General features: G+C 42.2%; 1 protein-coding gene and 1 pseudogene across 4 annotated transcripts in view; one reads left to right on the plus strand and one right to left on the minus strand.

The window, feature by feature from the left end:
- Positions 1-25,455, minus strand: part of SLC39A10 (solute carrier family 39 member 10) — a 167,813-nt gene that overhangs the window by 83,468 nt on the left and 58,890 nt on the right. Inside the window, exon 1 of one of the 4 annotated variants that reach the window (XM_012454043.3) lies at positions 1,482-1,630. The exons of 2 other annotated variants lie outside the window; for them this stretch is intronic. The gene's annotated coding sequence lies outside the window, so the exon portion shown is untranslated. Of the gene's footprint in view, positions 1-335; positions 679-1,481; positions 1,631-25,455 lie in introns of those variants that run through there. One more of the 4 variants, XM_064373222.1, reaches the window with a different exon arrangement.
- LOC105712329 (small ribosomal subunit protein eS10-like) lies at positions 3,113-3,613 on the plus strand (annotated as a pseudogene).

Genomic DNA, 25,455 nt, shown 5'->3' on the forward strand with positions numbered 1-25,455 from the left:
CAAGTTCTAGAAAAAGTAACTGATTCATACTAAGGTGCTCAAATATTTGTACGATACAGTCCTAATATAAAACAATACACAGAAGTTTGGAGTTGAGGCTTTCAACTGCATACTAAGAAGGAACTAAATTCTACTTCTCCAGCTTTTCCATTACTTGCTTGTTCTTAATTATGTACAATTTAGATACATATCCAAAAAGAAAACACAAAGGAAATATAAACCTATTACATTCTAGTTTTGCTCCAAGAATGATTCAGTTCCAATAAAACTAGAAGACTTAACAGCAAAAAGCATAAAGACAAAAAAAAAAAAAAAAAAAAGGAAGGATAACCTACCACACTTTTTTTTTTCTCTAACTTATGTGTTTTGTGCCACTGTTACGCAGAATAGGTACTCGAGTTTACGACCCTTCCAACGGAGGGCTTCAGGTTCTGCAGTGATATTTCTTCCTCGTGCCAGATCCTTAGGACAGCCTTTGTGGACAGGCTCCCACGTGAACGTTTCTTTACAGAAGCCACAGGAAGACCTTGAACGTCATGTCGTTCGCGCCCTGGCAAGGCCCCCGCTTCTTAGCTGGGGCGTTCGGGGGACCCCCAAGAGAGACAAGGAGTTCAGCCGATTCCCAGAGACGGAGAGGCGGTGCGCGAAGGTTCCCCTACGCGCTCCCCCTGCCGCGCCCCACATCGCTCTCCACCTAAGGGCTTTCCGGAACAAAGCCGGGCGGCCGCGCCACCTCCGGTCCACCCGGCCGGTCCCACCAGCCCGGCCCCACCCTCGCCCTCAGCTCCAGGGACCCCCTAACAGGCCGAGATATTCACTCCCCCGCGCTCCGTCTCGGCTTTTCGGTTGGTCCGGGAGAAAACTAGTAGGAGCAGAGGCACCGCCGTCCGTTAGCCTCGGTCCGGAACAGCGGCGCCAAGGCTCCATCCTGGGGTCCCCTCACCCCATTATAGACCGGAGGGGAGGAGGGCATTGGAAGCAACCGGGGCGCTCGTCGCCAAGCCCCCAAAGACCTGTCTACAGATTCCCCCAGCCTCGCTCGCCCACCCGCGCCGGCGACGCCACCCCCGGCCCGCGCGCAGCCCCCTAACTGCCGCCGCCCGCCCAGCGGTCACTCCCCCACCCCAGGCGCGGCCCGCGAGGCTCTGCCAACCTCCACAGGAGGCTGAGGGGGGCGCGGGGCTCCGCACACGGAGTGGACGCCGCCGGCTCCCGACCTCGCGGCCCGCGGCAGCCCAGAGCGCACACGAGGAGGAGCGGCGCCCCACACGCTGCCCACCACGCGCTCTGCTTCGGCTCGCCGCCGCCGACTGCAGCAGCTGCGGGAACCCCAGCGCCTGGATCCCTGAGAGACCCAGCCCCGACTCCCCGGTTCTGTTCTGCCTTTCTACCCCCACGCTGTCCCGGGACTCGCAGGCTCCGCCGCGCACGGGGCCGGTTCTGGGGGAGGGAATGTAAACAAATCGGGGTTTTATAGTTACCTCACACTCGAGTGCCGTGTGCATCTCCTCTCCGCTCGGTACCAAACCCCGGCTGCACCAAATCGTGTATTCATCAAAGCCGACTGCGCTAACTGCGTCGCAAGAACCCGCGCGCCAGACACCCTGCTACGCTACCGGCGTATAAGGTCCACTCAGCTCCCTGCGCAGCCGCACCCCGTCCGCCTATGGGTGCTACGCTATGGGCGTACACGCGCCATCTAGCCCCTCGCATCGGATAACGCCGCTTGCGTAAAGGAGCCGCACTACTCGCGCATTCCACACATCGCCCGAGCAATAGGAAATTCAACTCTACGCAAACTGCGGAGTTCTGTGGCTCCGCGATAGTTTTGTTCCAAGAAACGAGGCTGCGGGGGAGTTGGGGCGGCTTCTTAACGCATGCGTGGAACGCCCTTTATCATTCGCCTTTTCTCCTGGCTTAGCACGTCAGTGCTGAGGCCTTGGGCAAGGCGGATGAGTAATGGAAGCTCCAAACGCAAACGCTTTAGCCAAAAAGCCTCAGAGTGATCAACTGGAATGTTCATCTGTGTTCGAGTTAAGCATCTTTGTTCAGTTAATCCCGCCCCCTTAAAGTAACCTTTTCAGTCGCTTAGGGCAACAGCGAACTTTATTTAGTGCTAAGTGAGGATGTTTTGCATAGCTCCCCCTCCCACCCGTTCAATTCTAAGGCACACTTACTGCGGGTCTTCCAAGCCTAAAAGAAAAAGTTGAGTCCTGAGAACGTAATGCATTTAGAGAAATTCTCGAGGCTTTTTGCAACTTTCCAAGATCTTCACCCGCCTACTCCTCAATTGATCGATTATTTCTTAACACTCTGACAAAAAAAAAAAAAAAAATCCTGCTCCAGCCAAGCATTTCCATGAACTTCTGCCTACACCGTGCTCATTCTTGCCCAGATTCCATTGCTCACACCATACCTCCCATCTAAATGGTCTCCTCCCCTCTTAAGCAACCAACCACCAACCCACATTATCTTAAAAGGTGACTTGACTCTGGACATCTTACTTTGCTTCATTACTCTGCTTCCTGGCTCTTAATCCACATGTTGAGGCTTATCTGCATTCTGCCTGGGGTGCCTGGGTTTCAGTATCCAAGCAGAATATACTTAATAGAGCGACTTCTGGGGATGCCTTACTGGTGTCTAGTAGAGTGCATAAAACCATGAACAGCAGTAATCGCAGGCTTCAGTGTGTCAGGTACTCCCCAAGTGCTTTACATATATATTAATTTAATCCCCATAACACGGTGAGGTAGGAAACTGAAGCACACAAGACTTTAAATTGCCTGGTATCACAGAACAGGTAGAGAAGAGGGCTGGAATTTCCAAACCCATTTAGTATGGACGGCTAGATTGTCCTGCTATCCTGCATATTATTCCTTCATGAAAGAAGGTTATTTTTTGCTTTGTATCTCTACAGAAAACATCCGAAACAACGAAAATGGTGCTTAATAAATGCCCACTGAGTGCCATGCATAGTTTAGGACAGTGAACTACTCATATCCCCTTTTCCTTGTTTGTAAAGCCAGGTTGTGGACCTCACTCCTGCCTACAAAGGGGGAGTCCGCCTTCCTTTCCAGTCCGGGCCCCCGCCCAGGAGCCTACAGCCGCCGAGATGTTGATGCCTAAGGAGAATCGGATTGCCATTTATGAACTCCTTTTTAAGGAGGGAGTCATGGTGGCCGAGAAGGATGCCTAAGCACCCCGAGCTGGCAGACAAGAATGTGCCCAACCTTCATGTCATGAAGGCCATGCAGTCTCTCAAGTCCCGAGGCTACGTGAAGGAACAGTTTGCTTGGAGACATTTCTACTGGTGCCTTACCAATGAGGGTATCCAGTACCTCCGTGATTACCATCATCCACCCCTGGAGACTGTGCCTGCCACCCTACGCTGCAGCGGTCCAGAGACGGGCAGGCCTCGAGGGTGAGCGGCCTGCAAGACTCACAAGAGGGGAAGCCGACATATACCAACAGACGGAGTGCTATGACCCCTGGTGCCGATAAGAAAGCCGAGGCTGAGGCTGGGTCAGCAACCAAATTTTAGTTTAGAGGTGCATTTGGTCGTGGACGTGGTCAATCACTTCAGCAAAAATTGGAGAAGATTATTTTGCATTGAATAAACTTACAGCAAAAAACAAAAACAAAAAAACAAAGGGAGAAGTTCTCAGTTGTGGAGGAAATAGATTAAGCCTGAGTCCTAGTTTCAAGTCTCGCCATTGCCACTAAATGTGGGACAATGGCTGTGGTCCTCAGATTCATGGATAAGTTAAGGGGATTGTTTTAAATATATTCTGAGGTTCATCCTAGAACTAAAGTCCTTAGAGTTCATAAAATCATTATAGTACAACCTTTGTGTGAAAAGGATAAGAAGCATTCAAATTAGCCTGTTATTTTATGGATCATAATTATTTTATTGAACACATTATTATCAACATCCTTAAAACATACATAACTTTTCTTTCAAACATCAGTAAGATAGAGCACTTGCATTCCTTATGTTTTAGGGCACCTACTCTGCTTTTTTAGTAATAGATATGCAAGGCTAATTATTGAGCAATGTTAAGTTGCTGAGAAACGCTAAGTGTATGAATGAGAAATGCTGAGTGTACGATAAAATATATTGTTTGTTAGGAAGAACAATGGCAAGGAAAACCTAGTCGCCCCCCCATCCCCCACCCATACCCACACCCCCACCAGACCCCCGTAGAAAACTACTTGGGGCATTCTAAATTGGCAGGACAATATCTAAATATCATACACCGGTTAAAACAATTCTTTAAGCACAGAACATCTGACCCTGCCTCCGTGGCTCCCTCGTGGAGAATACTTTTAAATTTGCCTGTGATCAGTGGTAAGCAAGCACCAGCTGCCTACTTGGTATATTTTTATGTTATGAGAAAATACCGAACATCTGTTTGTTAATAATAATCACCTGTTCAGAGAGAATAAATGCGAGGGTCAGCGTCTGCTCGAGGTCTTCAGCCTGGAATACTGTCAGCCCCTGAGGCTCTCAGCTGGGAAGGCTGTTGGCCCCCACTGCATAGTCCCACTTTGTTGTTCTGTTTGGGTGTCTGCTTCTTAATGCCTTCAGCACTGCCTGGGTGGGGGTCTCTATGGCCGAGCTGGAGTCGGTAGCTAATGTTCAGCTGGTACACACAGGTAAGGCTGAATCAATTGATCAAATACTGAAATACTTCCATGCAAATTGGTTAACAGCTGCAACTCTTGAGTGGTATTCCCCCCTGCTTCCCACCCCTATACCAGTCCTTCCTCTCAAGATTCCCAGACCTCCACATCTTAGGAACTAGTGGGTTAACACCTGGCTAAGATAGAGCCCTTTGGACCCAGCTCTTATTAGTCACTCCCATTCTAATTGGTTGGTTCATATTCTTTACTAATTGTTACACATTTTGAATGTCATCCCTATAGAAAACTATGTGGTAAGTAACTTGAAAATGGAAACTATATCTCCTACCACTTTTTAAACTCACCCAAACATTCATATACATCCAAGTGTATATACACTGATTTGGGCAGATTTTCAAGGAAAATTATCAAATAGGATAAATGATTAATCTGCACACTAGCATATTATTTTTTCTCCTAAGAAAAGGAATCTCAGAAAATAACTTTCAGGCTTACACAAAATCACCTGCTGAGTTAAATAATGGACACTACAGCAACAATATCACTATATAAATTTCATTTTATTTTTACCAGTTTTATATACAAGTAATATTTTAGGGTAAAGAATTTCTACTATGTTAGAATGATAAAACCTTCTGAAAGAGTAAGACATTTTCTTTTTCCAGCCACCTCATTTGATTCATAAAGAAACTCATCTGAACTATAAAAATAGTATAAATTATTTTCAGTACCTGGGGGAAAGAGAGGTACTGAATTATGTGTAAATGGTTTACCTTTCATTGTTTAGCTTATTCATACTGCTTCAGCCACAATTTGTTCACATATCTAAAATTTTAAATGTAACCAGTCTACCTTTGTGAGACATGATACAGTAAATCCAAGGGTCTTTTTGCCCCTCAGAAGATTAGAAAAGAACCAACTATTAATACAAAAGAGAATATAAGAAACACACTTCATACCTCAATCTTTAGCAGTTGCAAAAGGAAGTCCATATCATAAACCTGGCTTTCCCTCTTACAGAGAGGAAAACAGTTACCATACACAACAAAGTTAAGAGTCTTTAATGAAATCTATAAAGAACATGACTAATTCTAAGAAATCAGACCTTTCAAACTCAGTTGTTCTTTCCATGGATCAAGATTAGTAATAACTAATGATAAAGACCCTTCCTAGGCCAGGCACGGTGGCTCACGCCTGTAATCCCAGCACTTTGGGAGACCGAGGTGAGTGGATCATAAGGTCAAGAGAGCGAGACCATCCTGGTTAACATGGTGAAACCCTGTCTCTACTAAAAAAAATACAAAAAATTAACTGGGCACGGTGGTGCGTGCCTGTATTCCCAGCTACTCAGGAGGCTGAGGCAGGAGAATTGCCTGAACCCAGGAGGTGGAAGTTGCGGTGAGCCGAGATAGCGCCATTGCACTCCAGCCTGGGTAACAAGAGCAAAACTCCGTCTCAAAAAAAAAAAAAAAAAAAGACCCTTCCTTAAATTCATCTCCAGTTTAAACTCTTTTTTTTTTTTTAATTGTACTTTAGGTTCTGGGGTACATGTACAGATCATGCAGGATTGCTGCATAGGTACATACATGGCAAGGTGGTTTGCTGTCTTCATGACCCCATCACCTATATCTGGCATTTCTCCCCATGTTATCCCTCCCCACCCTCCCCACCTGCCACTGTTCCTCCCCTAGCCCCCCACAACTGACCAGCAACCAACAGAATGGGAAAAAATTTTTGTAATCTACCCAACTGACAAAGGGCTAATATCCAGAATCTACAAAGAACTAAAACAGATTTACAAAAAAAAACCAAACAAACTTATTCAAAAGTGGGCGAAGGATATGAACAAACACTTTACAAAAGAAGACATCTATGAGGTAAACTCTTACTTTTACATGGTCAAAAAGTTTGCTTTAGACAAAGCTATGCCTAGAGAGGCTGTAAACCAAAAATAAAATTTTAAGCCTCCCAACTAACTGAATGGACACCTCTTCTTTGCCAAGGGCATTCCAAAGTCAACCTGAAACACTAGTTCCGGGCATGATGGGTATGGATGGTTGGACATGCCTCATGATACTCTCCTCACTTTAAAATTCAGGCACAGGCCAGGTGTGGTGGCTCACGCCTGTAATCCCAGCACTTTGGGAGGCCAAGGTGGGTGGATCACCTGAGGTCAGGAGTTCAAGACCACCCTGGCCAACATGGCAAAACCTCATCTCTACTAAAAATACAAAAATTAGCTGGGCGTGGTGGCAAGCACCTGTAATCCCAGCTACTCAGGAGGCTGAGGCAGGGAGAATTGTTTGAACCCAGGAGGCAGAAGTTACAGTGAGCTGAGATCTTGCCATTGCATTCCAGCCTGGGTGACAGAGCAAGACTCTGTCTAATTAAAAAAAAAAATTCAGGCACAGATGACCAGCATTAACATTAAAACAGACCTTAAGACAGATGGAAGAGACGCTTTGTAGATACCAACATGAGATAGCAGGCTCTGAAAGAATTCAAGGTATTTTTCTCCAAAATACATTTCTCTGACATATTTTGAAATGGCCTTGCAAAACTGTCTCTTGTGGAAAATATCTGGAATATCTACATTCTGTAGAGCAGCAGTCCCCAACTTTTTTGGCATCAGAGACCAGTTTTCTGGAAGACAATTTTTCCACAGATGAGGGTAAGGGATGGTTTCTGGATGAAATTGTTCCACCTCAGATTATCAAGCATTAGTTATATTCTCATAAGGACTACACAACCTAGAGCCCTCACATAAACGGTTCACAATAGTGTTTGTGCTTCTATGAGAATCTAATGCCACCACCGATCTGACAGGAGGCGGAACTCAGGGAGTAACACTCACTGCCTGACACTCACCTCCTGCTGTGCAGCCCCTTTCCTAACAGGCCATGCACCGGAACCAGACTAGGGGTTGGGGGATCCCTGCTGTAGAGAATCCCCTTCCCTTTCCAAGTCTCATCCCTGATTCAGGAGAGAATTAACTAAAAATCTGGCATCTTTTAAAGTCTGATAAGAAACATTTACAGTTTATTCTCTCTGAAGTCTGCTACCTGGAAGCTTCATCTGCATAATAAGAACCTTGGTCTCCATATCCCTTATCTTTTTTTTTTTTTTAATTTTCTTTCTTCCCCCTCCCCCCCACCCCAGATGAGTCTCAGTCTGTTGCCCAGGCTGGAGTGCAGTGGCACGATCTCGGCTCACTACAACCTCTGCCTCCCAGGCTTAGGTGATACTCCTGCCTTGCCTTACCTAGTAGCTGGGATGACAGGCACCTGCCACCACGCCTGGCTAATTTTTGTATTTTTTGGTAGAGATGGGCTTTCATCATGTTGGCCAGGCTGTTTTCAAGCTCCTGCCCTCAAGTGATCCACCCGCCTCTGTCTCCCAAAGTGCTGGTATTACAAGTGTGAGCCACCGCGCCTGGGCTAAATTTCATTTCTTTTCTGACCACTTATCCCCAAGTTCTACATAGCCCCTTATCTTAACCCAGACACTTCCTCCTACTGATTCCAGGTTTTAGATAGACTATTTCAACCAACTGCCAATCAGAATAATTTTGAATCCACTTATGACCTGGAATCAGCCCCTGCTTCCAGTTGTCTCACTTTTCTGGACCAAACCAATGTACATCATACATGTATTATGTCTTTTTTTTTTTTTTTGGTAGAGTCTCACTCGGTCACCCAGGCTGAAGTGCAGGTGCGATCTCGGCTCACTGCAACCTCTACCTTCTGGGTCCAAACGATTCTCCTGCCTCAGCCTCCCAAGCAGCTGGGATGAGAGGCACCCGCCACCACACCTGGCTAATTTTTTGTATTTTTAGTAGAGACAGGGTTTTGCCATTTTGGCCAGGCTGGTCTTGAACTCCTGACCTCGTATCCACCCACCTTGGCCTCCCAAAATGCTGGGATTACAGGTGTGAGCCACCATGTCTGGCCTGTGTTATGTCTTATGTCTCCCTAAAATGTGTAAAACCAAGCTGTTGCTCAACTACCACCTTGGGCACACATTCTAAAGATTTCCTGGGGTTGTGTCACACAGGCTATTGGCTACTCATGTTTGGCTCAGAAAAATCTCTTCAAATAAGTTACAGAATTTGACTCTTTTCATTGATGAAGTCATTAGTCAGAAGCACAAGGAAGACTAAATAATATTGCTGTATCAATGTGGTGGGGTGTGGGGATATTAAGTCCCAGAACAGGACAGGTGTTAAGATTTGAAAAAGTGAGCTGTGTGCAGTGGCTCACACCTGTAATCCCAGCACTTCGGGAGGCCAAAGCGTGTGGATCGCTTGAAGTCAGGAGTTCAAGACCAGCCTGCCCAACATGATGAAAACCCATCTCTACATAAAAATGCAAAAATTAGGCCGGGCGCGGTGGCTCAAGCCTGTAATCCCAGCACTTTGGGAGGCCGAGGCGGGTGGATCACGAGGTCAGGAGATCGAGACCATCCTGGTCAACATGGTGAAACCCCGTCTCTACTAAAAATACAAAAAACTAGCTGGGCACGGTGGCGCGTGCCTGTAATCCCAGCTACTCAGGAGGCTGAGGCAGGAGAATTGCCTGAACCCAGGAGGCGGAGGTTGTGGTGAGCCGAGATAGCGCCATTGCACTCCAGCCTGGGTAACAAGAGCGAAACTCCGTCTCAAAAAAAAAAAAAAAAAAAAAAATGCAAAAATTAGCTGGGTGTGGTGGTGCGTGCACACTGAGGTTCTTGGGTGGCTGAAGTAGGAGAATTGCTGGATTCTGGGAGGTGGAGGTTGCAGTGAGCTGAGATCACGCCTCTGCATTCCAGCCTGTGTGACATGGTAAGACTCCATCTCACACACACACAATAAAAGGAAAAGAAGATGTCAGCAATATGTAGGTAAAATTCCAAACTGATGCCTCAAAATTAATAGCTATCTATTCATTTTAGTGACTATTTCTGCCTAGGGATTGAAGCTCCAGCTCTAAAACTGATGCCAGAGAAATTTAAAGGCTACAAATTATTTCCATTATTCGAGAGCTGTGGCACTGTCTAACATCTAACAAGGCAAATACACTGACAGAATGAGGAAGTTGGACCCATGGGGTAGTCTTTTTCTTACCCCTTGAGAAATTATAGTTCTACCACCTCATTTTTTGCAGACTGTACATGACATTCCTAAGGTAGGATAAATAGGCCTTGAGAGGCCCATGGAAGTTCTCACTAGAGGAGCACAGCTGTCCTTATACTCCTTTCTAAATTAAAAAAAAAAATCTTTTTTGAGACAAGGTCTCATTCTATCCCCCAGAGAGGGTCTCATTCTGTCCCCCAGTCTGGAGTGCAATGGTGCAATCACAGCTCACTGCAGACTCAACCTCCCAGGCTCAAGCAAAATCCTCCCAGGTCCCACCTCCCTTGCCTTCCCCACCACAGTAGCTGAGACTATAGGCTTGTGCCACCACACCTGACTGATTTTTTTTTTTTTTTAACACTCCTTTCTAAAGAGCAAGAATTGCATATCTGAGAAGGTCATCCTCTTCCACAGACCCCACCATTTTGAGATAGGTACACAAAGGCAGGGAGAAATAAACCAGTACAACTCTGGTGAGGGACAAACTTGTCTGATACGCTTAAGATCATTCTAAATTATTAGGCTTATGCACTAAAACTGAGTTTCAGGCCATCTGCAGAGACAAAAATAGATTGGAGAAATGAAACAATTGACACAAAAATGTAAGCAACTTCACACCCAGGGGAGAAAAATTAAATTTTTTGATTTGCCTACATGATCCTAACCTTAGACTAACCAGAACCCTTAGTTCAAGGATTTGTATTGCCATGGCAATACAAACAAAAGGCCTTTAGCATTAGGCATCTCTCCTGAAAGACAGACAATAACAGAGAAGCTTAAAGTCTCTGATTGACCATGGCAAGTCCTTTTGAAAATACAAATGAGACCAGGCTCAAGAGAAAGAGAAAGACGTACTTAGAAGAACGAACAACAACAAAAAATTCAGAGCGAGAGCAGACTAACACACTGACCACACATTTACCCACATCATAGTGCCATGAAGACTTCTCACCCTAAACCTATTCTTACTGTACTTACCAATTTCTAGAATTCCACAGTTAGCATTTCATCCCTGGGACTTGAAACCAAAAGGACTTTGACTCTGAGGGAAATTGGTACAGTTTTATTACCTATTTATACCTCTGTGGGAGTATATTTTCTGTAGGTCTTTTCTAAAGAGGAAGTTCTAACACAGTTGTCTAAATTCTTGAGGGTAGTGTAGTGCAAAGGGAAAGAAGAAAAACTGTAGAAAAATTGCTAACTTCTCAGTCTTGCTTCCAGCCAAGGTCATTCACTCAGAGAACAGTAAGATGAAGACAAATAGCAGGTGTGATAGGTAGCCATTTTAGGTCATTTGCAACTCTACTGTTGCAGTAGAAATCGGCTTTTCAAAACCTAACTCCTAGTCCAAAGGAATTAGAAAAAAGTGGCATAAATATCCACGTGAATATTGCAAACCTCAAAAGTATTTATGAGTGATTACACTTCAATTTAAGGAAAATTATCAACATGGAAATGAATTAGCAGTAAGTTTACCATGTAAATTTTTTTTAAAAGGCTCGTTTGTTAAACTGGTTGAAATTAATAAATCCATTTTAAAATGTCATCACATGAGACCAAATTTCAAATTTTGCCTAAGGCTTTAAAGATAATAAGGAGGCCCATTTCACACCTGACATTTATGAAAATAATCAAGGACATCTTCTAAAATCAAGACACATATGTTTTAGCTTAGCAATGTTGCTTACATTTATTCCTTAAAAAATATTTGATGGCAACAATGCAGCAAAATTCTAAATATTAGGGAAGGCAATAAATGAATTGTCAAAACAAGAATAGCTTGTAGGGATTTCTGAATTTTTCTTGTACTATTTCTAGGTAAAGCTTGGATTGTATTTTGTATTTCATACAGTAAGCCACTTTCACATTCCTCATAGAATCCTATAAACCATCTCTTCTTTACAGCACACATCTTTTTGTTGTTGTTGTCATTCTTTTTCTGTTTTGTTTTTTCAAGCACACAAATTTAGAGAAGTTTTGGAAACTTCCTAATATTTTATGAGAAATGCTTCTGGCAGTGCCCAGTAGTTAGCGACCCATCACGCTTGGCTTTTTGTTTCTCATAGATGATCTCACCTACAGCCTCCAATGATTTCATCACACCCAAGTTTCATTTTAATTACAATGACAGTTGCTTTTTCTAAGCACTTATGTTTTACAATCTTCCTTCCCACCCTAACCACATGAAGCTGTTTGATTTAAAATGTGCCAGGCACCATTTAAATCCTCTAAATGGAACTCACTTAATTCTACAATAACTCTCTGAGGTGGATATTATTGTGCCCATTTTACCAATGAAGAAAACTGAGATGGTTACATAAAATATGTCAGAGCCAGGATGCCAGTCTGGCTCTAGAGGCTATGTTCTTAACCCTTACATTCTTGGTTGGTTCTTAACCCAACCTCTTTTTTTTTTTTTTTTTTTTTTTGAGATAGGGTCTAGCTCTGTTACCCAGGCTGGATTACAGTGGCACTATCTTGGCTCACTGCAGCCTCGACCTCCTAGACTCAATTGATCCTCCCACCTCAGCCTCCAGAATAGTTGGGACTACAGGCTCATGCCACCATACCTGGCTTGTTTTTTAATTTTTTGTAGAGAGACAGTTTCATCATGTTGCCCAGGCTGGTCTTGAACTCCGGGCTCAAGCAATTGGCTGACCTTCATCTCCCAAAGTGTTGGAATTACAGGTGTGAGCCACCATGTCTGGGCTGTTTCTTTTTTTAATTACTAACATTTTCAGAGGAAGTGATATAGATGTTCTTGCAAAAATAAGGACCTGTGTACAGTCTTGATATAAGAAGCCAGGTAAGGGCCGGGTCAGATGGCTCACCTATAATTCCAGCACAGGTGGAGGCCCAGGTGGGAGGATCACTTGAGTCCAGGAGTTCAACACCAGCCTGGGCAACATGGCGAAATCCCATCTCTACAAAAAATTCAAAAATTAGCCAGTTATGGTGGTGCACACATGTAGTCCTAGCTACTCAGGAGGCTGAGGTGGGAAGATCACTTAAGCCTAGGAGGTCAAGGCTGCAGTGAGTTGTGATTGCGCCACTGCGCTCCAGCCTGGGTGACAGAGTGAGACCCCGTCACACATACACAAAAAAAAGATAGAATCAAACCTGAACACCAACTCTTCTAACTTATTACCTATGGGTTTAACTTGCTCATTCAGCTTCATTTTCAATACCTGTAGAATGGTTAATGTTTTGCAGACTATCGTTTATTTTAATTTTAATTTTTTTGATCAAGGTAATACATTAACTTTGGATCAAATAGAAATACATACTACAACATGAATTAACCTTAAAAACACTATACTACACTTTGGGAGGCCAAGGTGGGTGGATCACGAGGTCAAGAGATCGAGACCATCCTGGTCAACATGGTGAAACCCCGTCTCTTCTAAAAATACAAAAAATTAGCTGGGCATGGTGGTGCGTGCCTGTAATCCCTGCTACTTAGGAGGCTGAGGCAGAATTGTCTGAACCCAGGAGGCGGAGGTTGCGGTGAGCCGAGATTGCGCCATTGCACTCCAGCCTGGGTAACAAGATGGAAACTCCGTCTCAAAAAAAAAAAACACTATACTAAGTGAAATAAGCCAAATACAAAAACACAGATATAATGATTTCACTTCTATGAGGTACTTAGAATAGGAAAATTTACAGAGAAAAGAAAGTAGAATAGAGGTTACCAGATGATTGGGTGGAAAGAGGGAATGGGAAGTTAATGTTTAATTGGTAGCATTTCTGTTTGGAATAATGAAAAATAATGAAAGTAAAAAAATAAAGCATTGCATAAATACAAATTAAACAAACATACTATCTAATGTCTATAATGTCAAGGAATGAAATCATATTATAGTATGTAAATGATTTTATAAACCTAGAAGTTTCAATGTAATTTTGAGACTAAGTTTCTAGAATTAGTTTGTATAGTATAGTCTCCCTATATTTTAAGTAGGAACTTAAAATACAAACTAGTAGCTTTATAGCTGGAACGGTTTCGAGATAACCAAAATGTATAGCAAATGACATTCACCAGTATGATACTATTATACCTCTGCCCAGAACTCTTATTTATTTATTTATTTATTTATTTTTAAAATAAAGTAGTTAGATTGGTCATGGATGAGGCAACTAGGCAAACTTTGAATATGATGTAAATGTGATTTTCTTTTATTTTCCTTTTTTTGTTTTTTTTGAGACAGGTGTCTCTCTGTTACCCAGGCTGGAGTGCAGTGACATGATAAAGCTCAGTGCAGCCATGACTTCCTGGGTTCAAGTGATCTTTCCACCTCAGCTTCCTGAATAGCTGGGACTACAGGTGAGTGCCACCATATGCAGCTATTTTTAAAAATTTTTAGCTAAGACAAGGTCTTGCTATGTTGTTCAGGCTGGTATTGAACTCCTGAGCTCAAGCAATCCTCCCACTTTGGCCTCCCAAAGTGCTGGGATCACAGGCATGAGTCACCAAACCTAGACACAAATATGATTTCCAAATTAACTGGCTCCATTCCATAACAAATCTGCCCTCTTTGAAGGAAAAAAAAAAAAACACTTACATTTAACCTAATTAAATGTTCAGCTATGTTTAGAATGGAACTAAATATAATACTCCCATTTATATCTCCTTTTATTTGTTTTGATACTTTGTAGCACTCCACATTCACACTGAAAGCAAAACACATCTTTTAAATATTTACTGCATATGTGCAATATCTAAGCTAGTACTTAACAATGTGTGGTGTTAACAATGTAAGGTAACAGTGTTAACTAACAAGTTTGGTGGATGATAATCAGCCAATTCTAGATTAACCAGGTAATAAGGATGATGTTGAGGAGTAGAAAGGAGGAAACAGCAAATATAAAATTACGGTAACAATGAAATTCTGACAACCTCTTATTTAGCAGAGATACATCAACTTATTTGTTGGCTACCCATGGTTGAATGATGGTAGAATTTTACCAGCTTTGGGCTAATTACAGATTATTGGGCAGTAAAGGACAGGTAAGAAGGAGATGGAGAAATTCAGGTTCAAGTTTCCAGTTTCTCCTCTTTTCTCATCTCACTCATCCAACCCCAAACTACTGCAGCTTGGCACTTCTTTCAAGCCATCAGTAATCAGCTATAGTTATTCTGCAAAATGGTTTATCCATTCAATTACTAGTAGAAGTGACAGTATGACTGGAGATCATTTGACTGATTTAAATATATAAACCTAAATTATTTAATAAGTATATCTATGAAGCACAGGCAGAGATTCTTTGGTTTCACAGTATTGACTCAACCTACACAATAGAAATGAAATAGGATGGACACTCTGAAAGAAGGGCACACATCCCTTAGCATTTCCTAAGTGAACATCCTTGTATGCATTCTGCCTTCTCTCTCTCCTTTCCTCTGTCAAGAATGCTCTTCTACACGTACTTGACCCACTTGTTCAACTCACCTATTGCAGTTGGGCTTCCATTCCTACTAGGTCATCCAGACTGACACCCAATGGCCTTAGTTACTAAATCCAATTGTCACTTTCAACTGGTATTCTATTTACTTTCTCTGCTACTTTGAGGCAGTTAACCACTTCCTCCAAATCCTCAAGGAACTTGATGGATTTGGTAGTGTGGTGAGATGGCATCTCCAGGACAGACATCTTGAGCAGTAGCCAAAGGATAGTGCGTTTTTCCCATGCTGATTGTCCCACCAAGTAAGGTATCTACCTAGTTGTCCCGACTTCAGCCTTGCTCTCCTTTAAATAAGAATCTGGCACCCCCCTTTTCCTTTAATAGCAGGCAGCACTCTTCTGGTTTTTCATTAACCTCTCTAGTGGCTCATTTCCTAGCTTCTTCAAGGGCTTTTATTCTCTAACCTTCCGTACAGGGAGGCAATCTCCTTCTGGGTCCTCTTATGTATTATTCTACACTAGTGTGTGTAAAGGAGTGTTTTAAGCACCACTTATATCAGTTTCTAGGGGCTCTTATTAAACGCACAATTTCTGGACCTCTTCCAACAGCTACTGAACCAGTATCTTGGGGTGAAGACCAAAAATCTGCATTTTAAATCAGCTCCCAGGTACTTTTGTCTTTAATTCAGTATGATAAATACTGTTTAATACACTCGTCCTGGGTAATTTTGTCCAATCTCATGGCTTCAGTTACTGTCTGCATACCGGTGACATCGATTTCTGTTTCACATACAAACATTACACTTGGATCATTTAAAATGTCCCAAGCAGAACACATTGCTTCTCAATCCTGCCATTCTTCCTCGTTTCCCCCAATCTTCAAAACAGTTCTGTTGTGATCCTCAGGGGTTTGAGGGAGAAAGCAGAAGTGAGAGGGTCATTCCTTATCTTCTCCCTCAACATACTGTCAGTCCTTAAGAGATTCTCTCTCCTTGTGTCCAGACTTCTACCTCTCACCACACCCAAGTTACTCGGCTGGTTAAGGTTATTACCATCTATGGCCTAATTGGCCTCTGATCCAGCCCATCTATGATCCAGTCTCCACTGTGAAAGTTAGAGTTATCACTAATTTGATCAGGTTCTCCCATGCATAGACCTTTTGCAGCTTCGAATAACCCCTGGGTTAAATAATTTCGCTGACAAACAATTATCTGCCCTAATCTGCTCTCATATTACCTCTGCAGATTAATGGCTTGTGACTTCACACCAGAACTACACTATCCGGCCAGGCACGGTGGCTTACGCCTATAATCCCAGCACTTTGGGAGGCTAAGGCAGGTAGATCAATTGAGGTCAGGAGTTTGAGACAAGCCTGGGCAACATGGTGAAACCCTGTCTCTATGAAAAATACAGGCAGAGTGGCAAACACTTGTAATCCCAGCTACTCAGGAGGCTAAGACAGGAGAATCTCTTGAACCTGGAAGGCGGAGGTTGCAGTGAGCTCAGATCACGACACTGAACTCCAGCCTGGGCGACAGAGCGAGACTCCATCTCGAAAAAAAAAAGAACTATTCTATCTAATATGGTAGCCACTAGTCACATGTAGCTATTCAGCACATGCAATCTGGCTAGTCTAAATTGACATGTGATATAAGCATAAAACATATATGCTGAATTTCTAAATCTTAGTACAAAGAATATAAAAAGTCCCATTAATAATTTTTCATTTTGATAGTACACTGGGCTAAATAAGAATATTATAAAAATTCATTTTACTTTCTTAATGTGACTACTAAAACTTTTTTAAATTTTAAATTGCATGTGATTCACATTACAGTTCTCTTGATCAATACAACTCTAAAACTCTACAATCCAGCCATACTGAAAGATTTGTTACTTCCTCAGATGTCGTGCTTCTTCTCACTTGAAGTGCCTCATCTCCTCAGTACCCCTTCCCCTTGCACCCTCTGATTACTTCTTATTTGTCCTTCAGGATTCAGCTTATACATCACTATGAACTTCCCTGCTCCTCTTTGGGTTAGGTGTCCTCCTATACACTTACATGTATCTTCCACCATAATACATGTTTTGCACTGTGCTGCATTTGTGGCTCACTTATCTACCCCCTCCCTGCACCAGGATGTCTCCTATACTCACCAATTCCTTGAGAGCAGGAACTGTGCCTTGTTCAATGTACTATCTTCAGCATCTGGCACATTGCTTGGTGCAAAATAAGTACTGGGTGAATATTACTAGGATGGCTGCTGGAATGGCTTCCCTGGACCCAATGCATGAAACATAGCTGATAATAGTGTGTGTGGGAGCGGTTACAAATTAATATTTTCTCTTTATCCTTAACCTGTCCACACCCTATCAAGCAACACCCCAACTCTCTCTCACCTCTTTTGCCCCCAATAAAAATTTTAAACTTCATCAGTTAATTTGAATGAGGAAATGATCAGAGAACAAAATAAATACAACTTTTGTTTTCTAAATATTTTTAAATTGCTTTACTGCTAGAAGATACTCACTGTGAGAAAAAATACCTATTCATTGGAAAACGTTTTTATAGCATTTCTGAAGATCAAGTCTTTGCAGGAATTTAAATGAAACCTAAGATCAAATCATTTTCTCTATAATCCTGCACTGTTGGCATTCATAGAGAAGCTTTAAGTACATCAAATATTCTGGCATACTCACATTATAATTAATGTTTCCATTACTCCCTGTTTAAAAAAATTAGTGTATGCCAAATTAAAGCCATAAGAACAAACAGTAACTATTTTTTTTTTTTTTTTTTTTTTTGCTTAGCCTCATTAGATATAAAATTTTGGTGGTGTCCTCAAATATTCTGGCATAGTCATATTATAATTATCATTTCCATTACTCCCTGTTTAAAAAAATTAGTGTATGCCAAATATTAAAGCCATAAGAACAAATAGTAACTTTTTTTTTTTTTCCTCAGCCTCATTAGATATAAAATTTTAGTGGCATCCTCAGTGTTCATCCAATTTGATCACTCTGGGATTTTTAGGTTTTGTTTTTTTAATGCTTCGGGGCTTTTCATGGCATAGGCAAGGTTTCGTGCTTGTGTGTTATGAGATTAAAATGTCTTAAGGACTTACAAAGACAAATATTAAGCCTCACCCCAATTTAAGGTGCTACTTAATTGCCCTTGTGCTTCCACTTCTTCAACACTTATTTACTTCTCAACTTACTGTTATGCCTGTGTTTACCACTCTGGTGAAATTGCTCTCCCAAGAGTCATCATTGAATGAGGGTATGTAAAAGTGTCACAGAAGCCAATTGCTCCCAAAAGCCAAATATGACATAATTTGAGCAACAAAATAAGTAGTTTTGGATTATAATCCAAACTATAGAACAAATATCCATAACTCCACACTGATATAAATGAAGAAATTAATTAACAATGGCAGAGAACAGACAAATATCTCCTAAAGAAGAATTCCAAATAACTTATGTAGAGTTTCCATCTTTTAAGGATTAAGAGTGGTCAGGCACTGTGGCTCATGCCTGTAATTCCAGTGCTTTGGGAGGCTGAAGCAGGTGGATCACCTGAAGTCAGGAGTTCAAGACCAGCTTGGGTTACATGGCAAAATCCCATCTCTACCAAAACCGCAAAAATTAGCTGGGTGTCATGGCGCTCACCTGTAATGCCAGCTCCTTGGGAGGTTGAGAATTGCTTGAACCCTGGAAGTGGAGGTTGCAGTGAACAGAGATCATGGCACCACACTCCAGCCTGGGTAGCAAAGTAAAACTCCATTTCAAAAGAATAAAACATAAGAATTCAGAACATAACTTCCCACTCATTAAGTGTGGGTTATCCATAGTGACTCCCTTTGAAAAAGTACAGTCTGGAAATGGGGAAAAAGAGTAACTTTAAAGTGGAAAAACCTGATAAATGCTAACTCAGCCAAAAGATCAAGGTCAACATCAACAGTGACAAAGCGTGTTGCTAGGAGCTACCTTTGTTACAATGTGATGAAAATGGTACTTTACCCTTGTGGTCTTCCTCCTCAAAACCCTTAACCCCACTCTGATCATGAGAAAAACATCAGGGACGTTCTACAAAATACCTGACCAGTACCTCCTCAAACTGTCAGTCAGGCACAGTGGCTCATGCCTGTAATCCCAACACTGTGGGAGGCCAAGATGGGAGGATCACTTGAGGCCAGAAGTTCACAACCAGCCTGGGCAACATAGCGAGACCCATCTCTACAAATCTAAAAATTGGCCAGGCATGGTGGTGTGCACCTGTAGTCCCAGCTACATAGGAAGCAGAGGCAGGAAGATCACTTGAGCCCAGGAGTTAGAGGTTACAGTGAGCTATGATGGTGCCACTGCCCTCCAGTCTGGGCACTAGCATAACCCTTTCTCAAAAACAAAAACAAACTGGCAAGGTCATCAAAAAACAAGAAAAATTTGAAAAATTGCTATAAGCAAGAGGAGCCTAGGGACTCATAATGACTAAATGTAATGTGGTAACTTAGGGTTCCAGGACAGGAAAATGATATTTGGTAAAAACTAATAAAATGTGAATAAACTATAGACTTTAGTTAATAAACGTATATCAATATTGGTTCATCATTGTAACAAATATACTAACAGAAGATGGTAAGAGAAACTGGATGGGGGGGTGTATAGAAATTCTCTGTACTATCTTTGCAATGTTTTTGTAAATTTAAAACTGTTTTAGGCTGGGCGTAGTGGCTCACGCCTGTAATCCTAACACTTTGGGAGGCCGAGGTGGGTGGATCACTTGAGGTCAGGAGTTTGAGACCAGCCTGGCCAACATGATGAAACTCTGTATCTACTAAAAAAAAAAAAAAAAAAGAAAACATTAGTCAGACATAGTGGCACACACCTGTAGTACCAGGTAATTGGAAGGCTAAGGCAAAAGAATCACTTGAACCTGGGAGGTGGCGGTTGCAGTAAGCCCAGATCGCACCATTGCACTCCAGCCTGGAAGACAGAGTGAGACTCTGTCTCAAAAAAAAAAAAAAAAAAAAAAAAAAAAAACACAAAAACCCAAAAACAAAAAGAATCGTTTTATAAAGTAGCTTATTTATTTTTTTAAACTTATTTTTGAGGCTGGGCACAGTGGCTCACACCTATAATCCTAGCACTTTGGGAGGCTGAGGCAGGAGGATTGCTTGAGTCCAGGAGTTTGAGATCAACCTGGACAACATAGCAAAGTCTCGTCTCTATTTATTTACAAAAAAATTTAAAAATAAAATAAATAAATAAAATTATTGTTGACCTCTTACTTGACAAATTTTACTGACTTTTCACAGTCTTCTTCCTGCACTGTAGAACAATCTCCTTATGGGAGCTCTCTTCCTTTAGCATCTTTGATATTATCTTCTCTATGATCTCTTCCTTCCTAATACGTTTTCTAGCCTCAGATACTGGGTTGTTCTTCTACCTATCTCTTAAGTGGTATTTCCTGTAAGGCCAGTTGCCTCGCCGGGAGCTTGGACATGCCCACCCCTCTCTGCGCCTAGAAACTACGTCACCACTCCACGCCCAACACCAAGCCCCACACTCCGCACCTAGCTCTGCCACGTAACTTTCCCCGCCCACTTCTGCACTCAGCACTCGAATCTGCACTCAACACTAGGCTCTGCACTCAGCACCTAGTCCGCCATTGGAAAACCCCGCCAAAATTCAAAAGAAGCCCCACCAGAACCTGCCCAATAGCATTTTGTCCCATCCAGGTCCCACTCCCCCGGGCAGCCCGCTCACCGGAAATCCCGCCTACCTGCCAATAGCGGCTTGTCACGTCCACGTCCTGCTCTCCCACAATCAATCAAATGCCTCCACTCCCTATAAAACCCCACCTCTGAGAGGGGTCCGGGCGTCTTCTCCGGCCCCTCCTGTGGACCATAGAACCTCGCCCAGGAGCCGATTAAATTTCTTTATTCCAATAACTGGCCTCAGTTGCCTCATTCGAACCTCAGATGCTTCATTCAAACCTTACATTTCCTAAGTTCCTAAACTTGACTAATTTGTCTTATAACTTCATAGTATCTCTCAGGGGGAAAGAAATCTCATCAACTCCAACAGCTTCAGCTAAGGACTTTATGTTGCACATTCTGAGATTCTAAGTCCAATCTTTTTTGAAGGTCAAATCATAGTTCCAACTACCTGGTGGACATTTCTACATACACAGACCTTCAGGAATGTTAAACTCAGTATGTCCGAGGGAGAAACCCTTGTTTGAAACCTGAATCCTCTGGCTCTGGTTGTGCCTCAATCATGGTTAAGAGTGAGCATTATAACTTCCCTATTCATCCAACAGGAACCATAAATATACCTATTACTGTTTTCTTGACCACCATTATTCTCTCTCATCTCATACAAATATTGTTTGACTGTATTTCTACCTGCCTTCTTTACTGTTACTGCATTCATTTTCTTGCATAATTACTAATCCATCATTCAAAACAGCCTTGGCTGACTTGTGGAACCTGGAAGTGAGCCCCAGTACAGCTGAGTGAGTCCCTGCAGTCCTGGTATGAGATAAATATATGAGATGTTTTGTGTTTCCAGTGAAAGAACCAAAATACCTCCAGCTTGGGGCAAAGACCACCATTGTTTCTGGTAGGCAGACCAGAGACTCAAGTTGATCCCCCAACTAACTGCCTCTGTCCACTTTCTATGTGTAGCTTATGGAGAAAGCTTTCCCCTAGAATCTGGCAGCCCAGGAGCATTGCAGTGTGAGGTCTCTGTCCCTGAGACCTGAGAATCTTCTGTCAACATTTTCCAAGAGGTTACAGCTTGCTGACTGCCACGTGCCACTGGAACAATTCTCATTCACCTTAACTGTGGCAGACCATTGCTGCCTCATCAAGCCATTAGCAATGCCCTACCCTTTTACTTTGTTAATAATATCCTGCTTTTATTGAGACTAGAGAGAATTATGTACAGAGGGGAAGCCAAAGCCAAGCCCCAAATGGTAAATCTTTGATTAGTGTAAACCAGATGGTTCTCAAATTTCTGGTTTCAGGGCCCTTTAATACTCTTCAAAAATATTTTTTTAAATTTTTTATAGAGATGGGGTTTTGCCATGTTGCCCAGGCTGGTCTTGAACTCCTGGGCTCAAACGATCCTCAGACCTTGGCCTCCCAAAGTGCTGGGATTATTTAAAACTATTGAAGACTACAAAGTGTATTCGTTTATATGAATCGCATCTATCAATAATTACCATTTTAGAAACTAAAAAGAAAATTTTAAAATACTACTTCATGTAAAAATAAGCCCATTACATGCAATATTAATAATATTTTACAGCAAAATAACTCTAGTTTTCAAAATAAGAAAAAAAATTTCAAGAAGCCTAGCCTGATAGAAGACATGGATTCTCATATCTGCTTCTGCATTAGTCTGTTGTCTTGGTTGAAATGTATATTGAGTCTCATACAAATATGCTGTTGAAAGAGGAAGAAATATTTTAATAACTATCTCAGATAAATTTGAATATTCTTCTTTAATACTACATTAAAGCTCAAAAGAGTGGTAGTTTGTTGAAGGTTAATTACAAAGTGAAATCAGGAAACCTGAGTGAAATTTTGTACTCTGTTCCCCATAGATCTTTTGGCCTAGTACGCATTTTGAATGGATCTTTTAACCCATCTGTAATTTTGTATCATGCATTGATCATATTGGTTCACTGAGTTATGCAGATCTTTCAAATACATTTCATCATACCATGTAAAAAAATCACTTTTGTTAATATCAGCATCAATCTCAGACAAATCTTTTTATCATTTGCAACAAATGCTGCCTTTTGTTTTCCTTGAAATGTCAGGCTCACTTTTTTTCATTTTCAAGAAAATGTCTGCAAAATATCCAACTCTAAATAACCGTATTTTGTTTGTCAGTCTTTCAAGTAAAAAAAAAAAAAAATGGAGGGGTTCCACAAAAAAGCAATCATTTCATCTCACAATTCAATTACTTAAGGGATACTGTGACTGAGATAACTAAAGTATTTCAGCATGTGCCAGGAAAGCAAGCAAAAGATCAAAACATGAAACTTTATGTGGTGCCTGGCAGTGAAGAAGACGGCTTCTAGTATGTGCCACTTCTTTGATTTGTGCTCAACTAGTGGCAATGCTATCCACTGTTGCTGCTTCTGCACCATCAACGCAGTGAAAAAAGCAAATAATATGTTTGCATTATTAGGGTAAATGATTTTAACCTTATGAGCTCCCTGAAAGGATCTCAGGACTCCGGGTTCCATGGACCACTGCTGAGTGAAACCAATTGATATTCCATTTTACTTACCAGTTAGTTCTGGAATAACCCAGAGGGGCCTCTAGGAAAAGTTATTCCTTTTAACAAGATAAATGGAAGTGAAAACAAATTTCCCTTTTCTGCCTTTGGCATCTATATGGAAAGCCTAAAAATAACCTGCCAAGAGGACAAACGACACACTGAATTTGGGAAAGTGGAAAAATGTAAAACTTCTGGGCAAACTAATGTCAATTTTTTCTTCTTTTTGAAACAGAGTCTTGCTCTGTTGCCCAGGCTGGAATGCAGTGGCGTAATCTCGGCTCACTGCAACTTCCACCTCCTGGATTGAAGCAATCCTCCTGCCTCAGCCTCCCAAGTAGCTAGGATTACAGGCACACACCATCATGCCTGGCTAGTTCTTGTATTTTCAGTAGAGACAGGGCTGCATGCACCATGTTGGCCAGGCTGGTCTTGAACTCCTGACCTCAAGTGATCCACCCACCTCAGCTTCCCAAAGTGCTGGAATTACAGGCATGAGCCACCGCACCTGGCCTGATGTTAACGTTGAATCACTGAATTATTCAACACTGAAATTGTCCTATCAGTAGAATTCTTATTTCTTATTATGTGAGATAATAATTTTCTTCATCAAGTGACTTTTAGAAGTGTTTTTTGTTCCTTACAGTTGAAAGCATCTTTACTAATACATATTCTTACATTTCTGTCAATACAGCAATATTCAAAAGACCCCAAATCCTCATCACCAAAGTTTGATATATTCCAAACTCCCTGAAATAAGCAAAATAAAATTATTACTAGTCATTTAACAAGGCACAGTAGCCAGAAGGAGGTACATCAAGTTGAACAACTAAAACAGGTGGCTTATATGAAGGCAAATCAAATAAAAGAGAAAAAATTAAATTTTAATAAAAACATAATGAGAACTCGTAAGGGGATGAGAATATAACACTAAAAACTCAAGGACAATAAAGCATTATTCCTCTGTTATATAGTAATCAGGATCAGAAAGTAACCAGGTGTTTAGGAGAAAACCCTTAGCATATATCCAGTGTCAAGAAATGAAATCAGATTACGCAGATCAGTAGAAAAGTATTCATTATTCTGTGTTAACACAACCAGTGTTCTACCACCAAAGTTGGAGATGTGGTCTTCAGTAAGAGAAGTAAAACATACTTGTATTTGTAAATGTTCAGGTTACAGCTGAGTTCTTTTAAAATTGGTCTGTCTTTTGATATCTGCATGTGAGTTTGAAGATTTTGAATCTGAATTTCTTCTTTAACCTTTACATATCACACTGTTGATAGAGACAGGAGGCAGAGAAATTCTAGGCAGAAAAAGGCAGGGTCCCTGGTGAAGCCCCATCCTCAAGCTGTAAAGCCTGAGACCCTGGCCCAAAGTAAGAACTGATCATCTGTTTTCCCACTTAAATGTTCCTTTTCCTAAACCACCCATGGCCCCACCCCACCCCACCCTGTGTCTAGAAAGACCCAAGAAGCAGCACAAAATCAAGAGGAGAAGCAGCAGTTGAACGCTGGAGAGAGGCAGTTTGACTTCAGAGGGACAGTTTGACAGCGGGACTTCAGAGTGGAGTCCAGCCAGAGATGGCAATAAAATCCTCCACTTTTACTATCCTTCAATTTGTTCCTGTGACCTGATTTTTCCTGGACACCAGACAAGAGCTCAGGATACAGCATACTGTCACACTTGACCCTCTGCCCTTGCTAGCAGAGAGCAACTATCTCATGCAAAAAGGCAGAGTGGCCACCGAGCCTGTCCACAGATGGCAAAAGCTAAAAGAGTGCTCACTGTACCAATCTTCTAGGGCTTCAGGGGTCATGGGTACTCCCCCTTAGGCACTGCCTTAGGTCCCACATGGAGTTTTGCTCCTGCTGGTACCCAAAACACTAGCCCCAGCTCCTGCACCTGCTCACCTGAGTGCTCCCTCCTGTGAGGGGTGGAGCACAATGCAACAGGTTTGAGTGAGTGGAGTTTGCTGCTGCCACTGAAATGGCTGACTAGTTC

The sequence above is a fragment of the Aotus nancymaae genome, unplaced genomic scaffold (assembly GCF_030222135.1).
Source record: "Aotus nancymaae isolate 86718 unplaced genomic scaffold, 86718_ANA_hifiasm-v0.15.2.pri h1tg000008l, whole genome shotgun sequence".
In the NCBI taxonomy this organism is placed as follows: Eukaryota; Metazoa; Chordata; class Mammalia; order Primates; family Aotidae; genus Aotus; species Aotus nancymaae.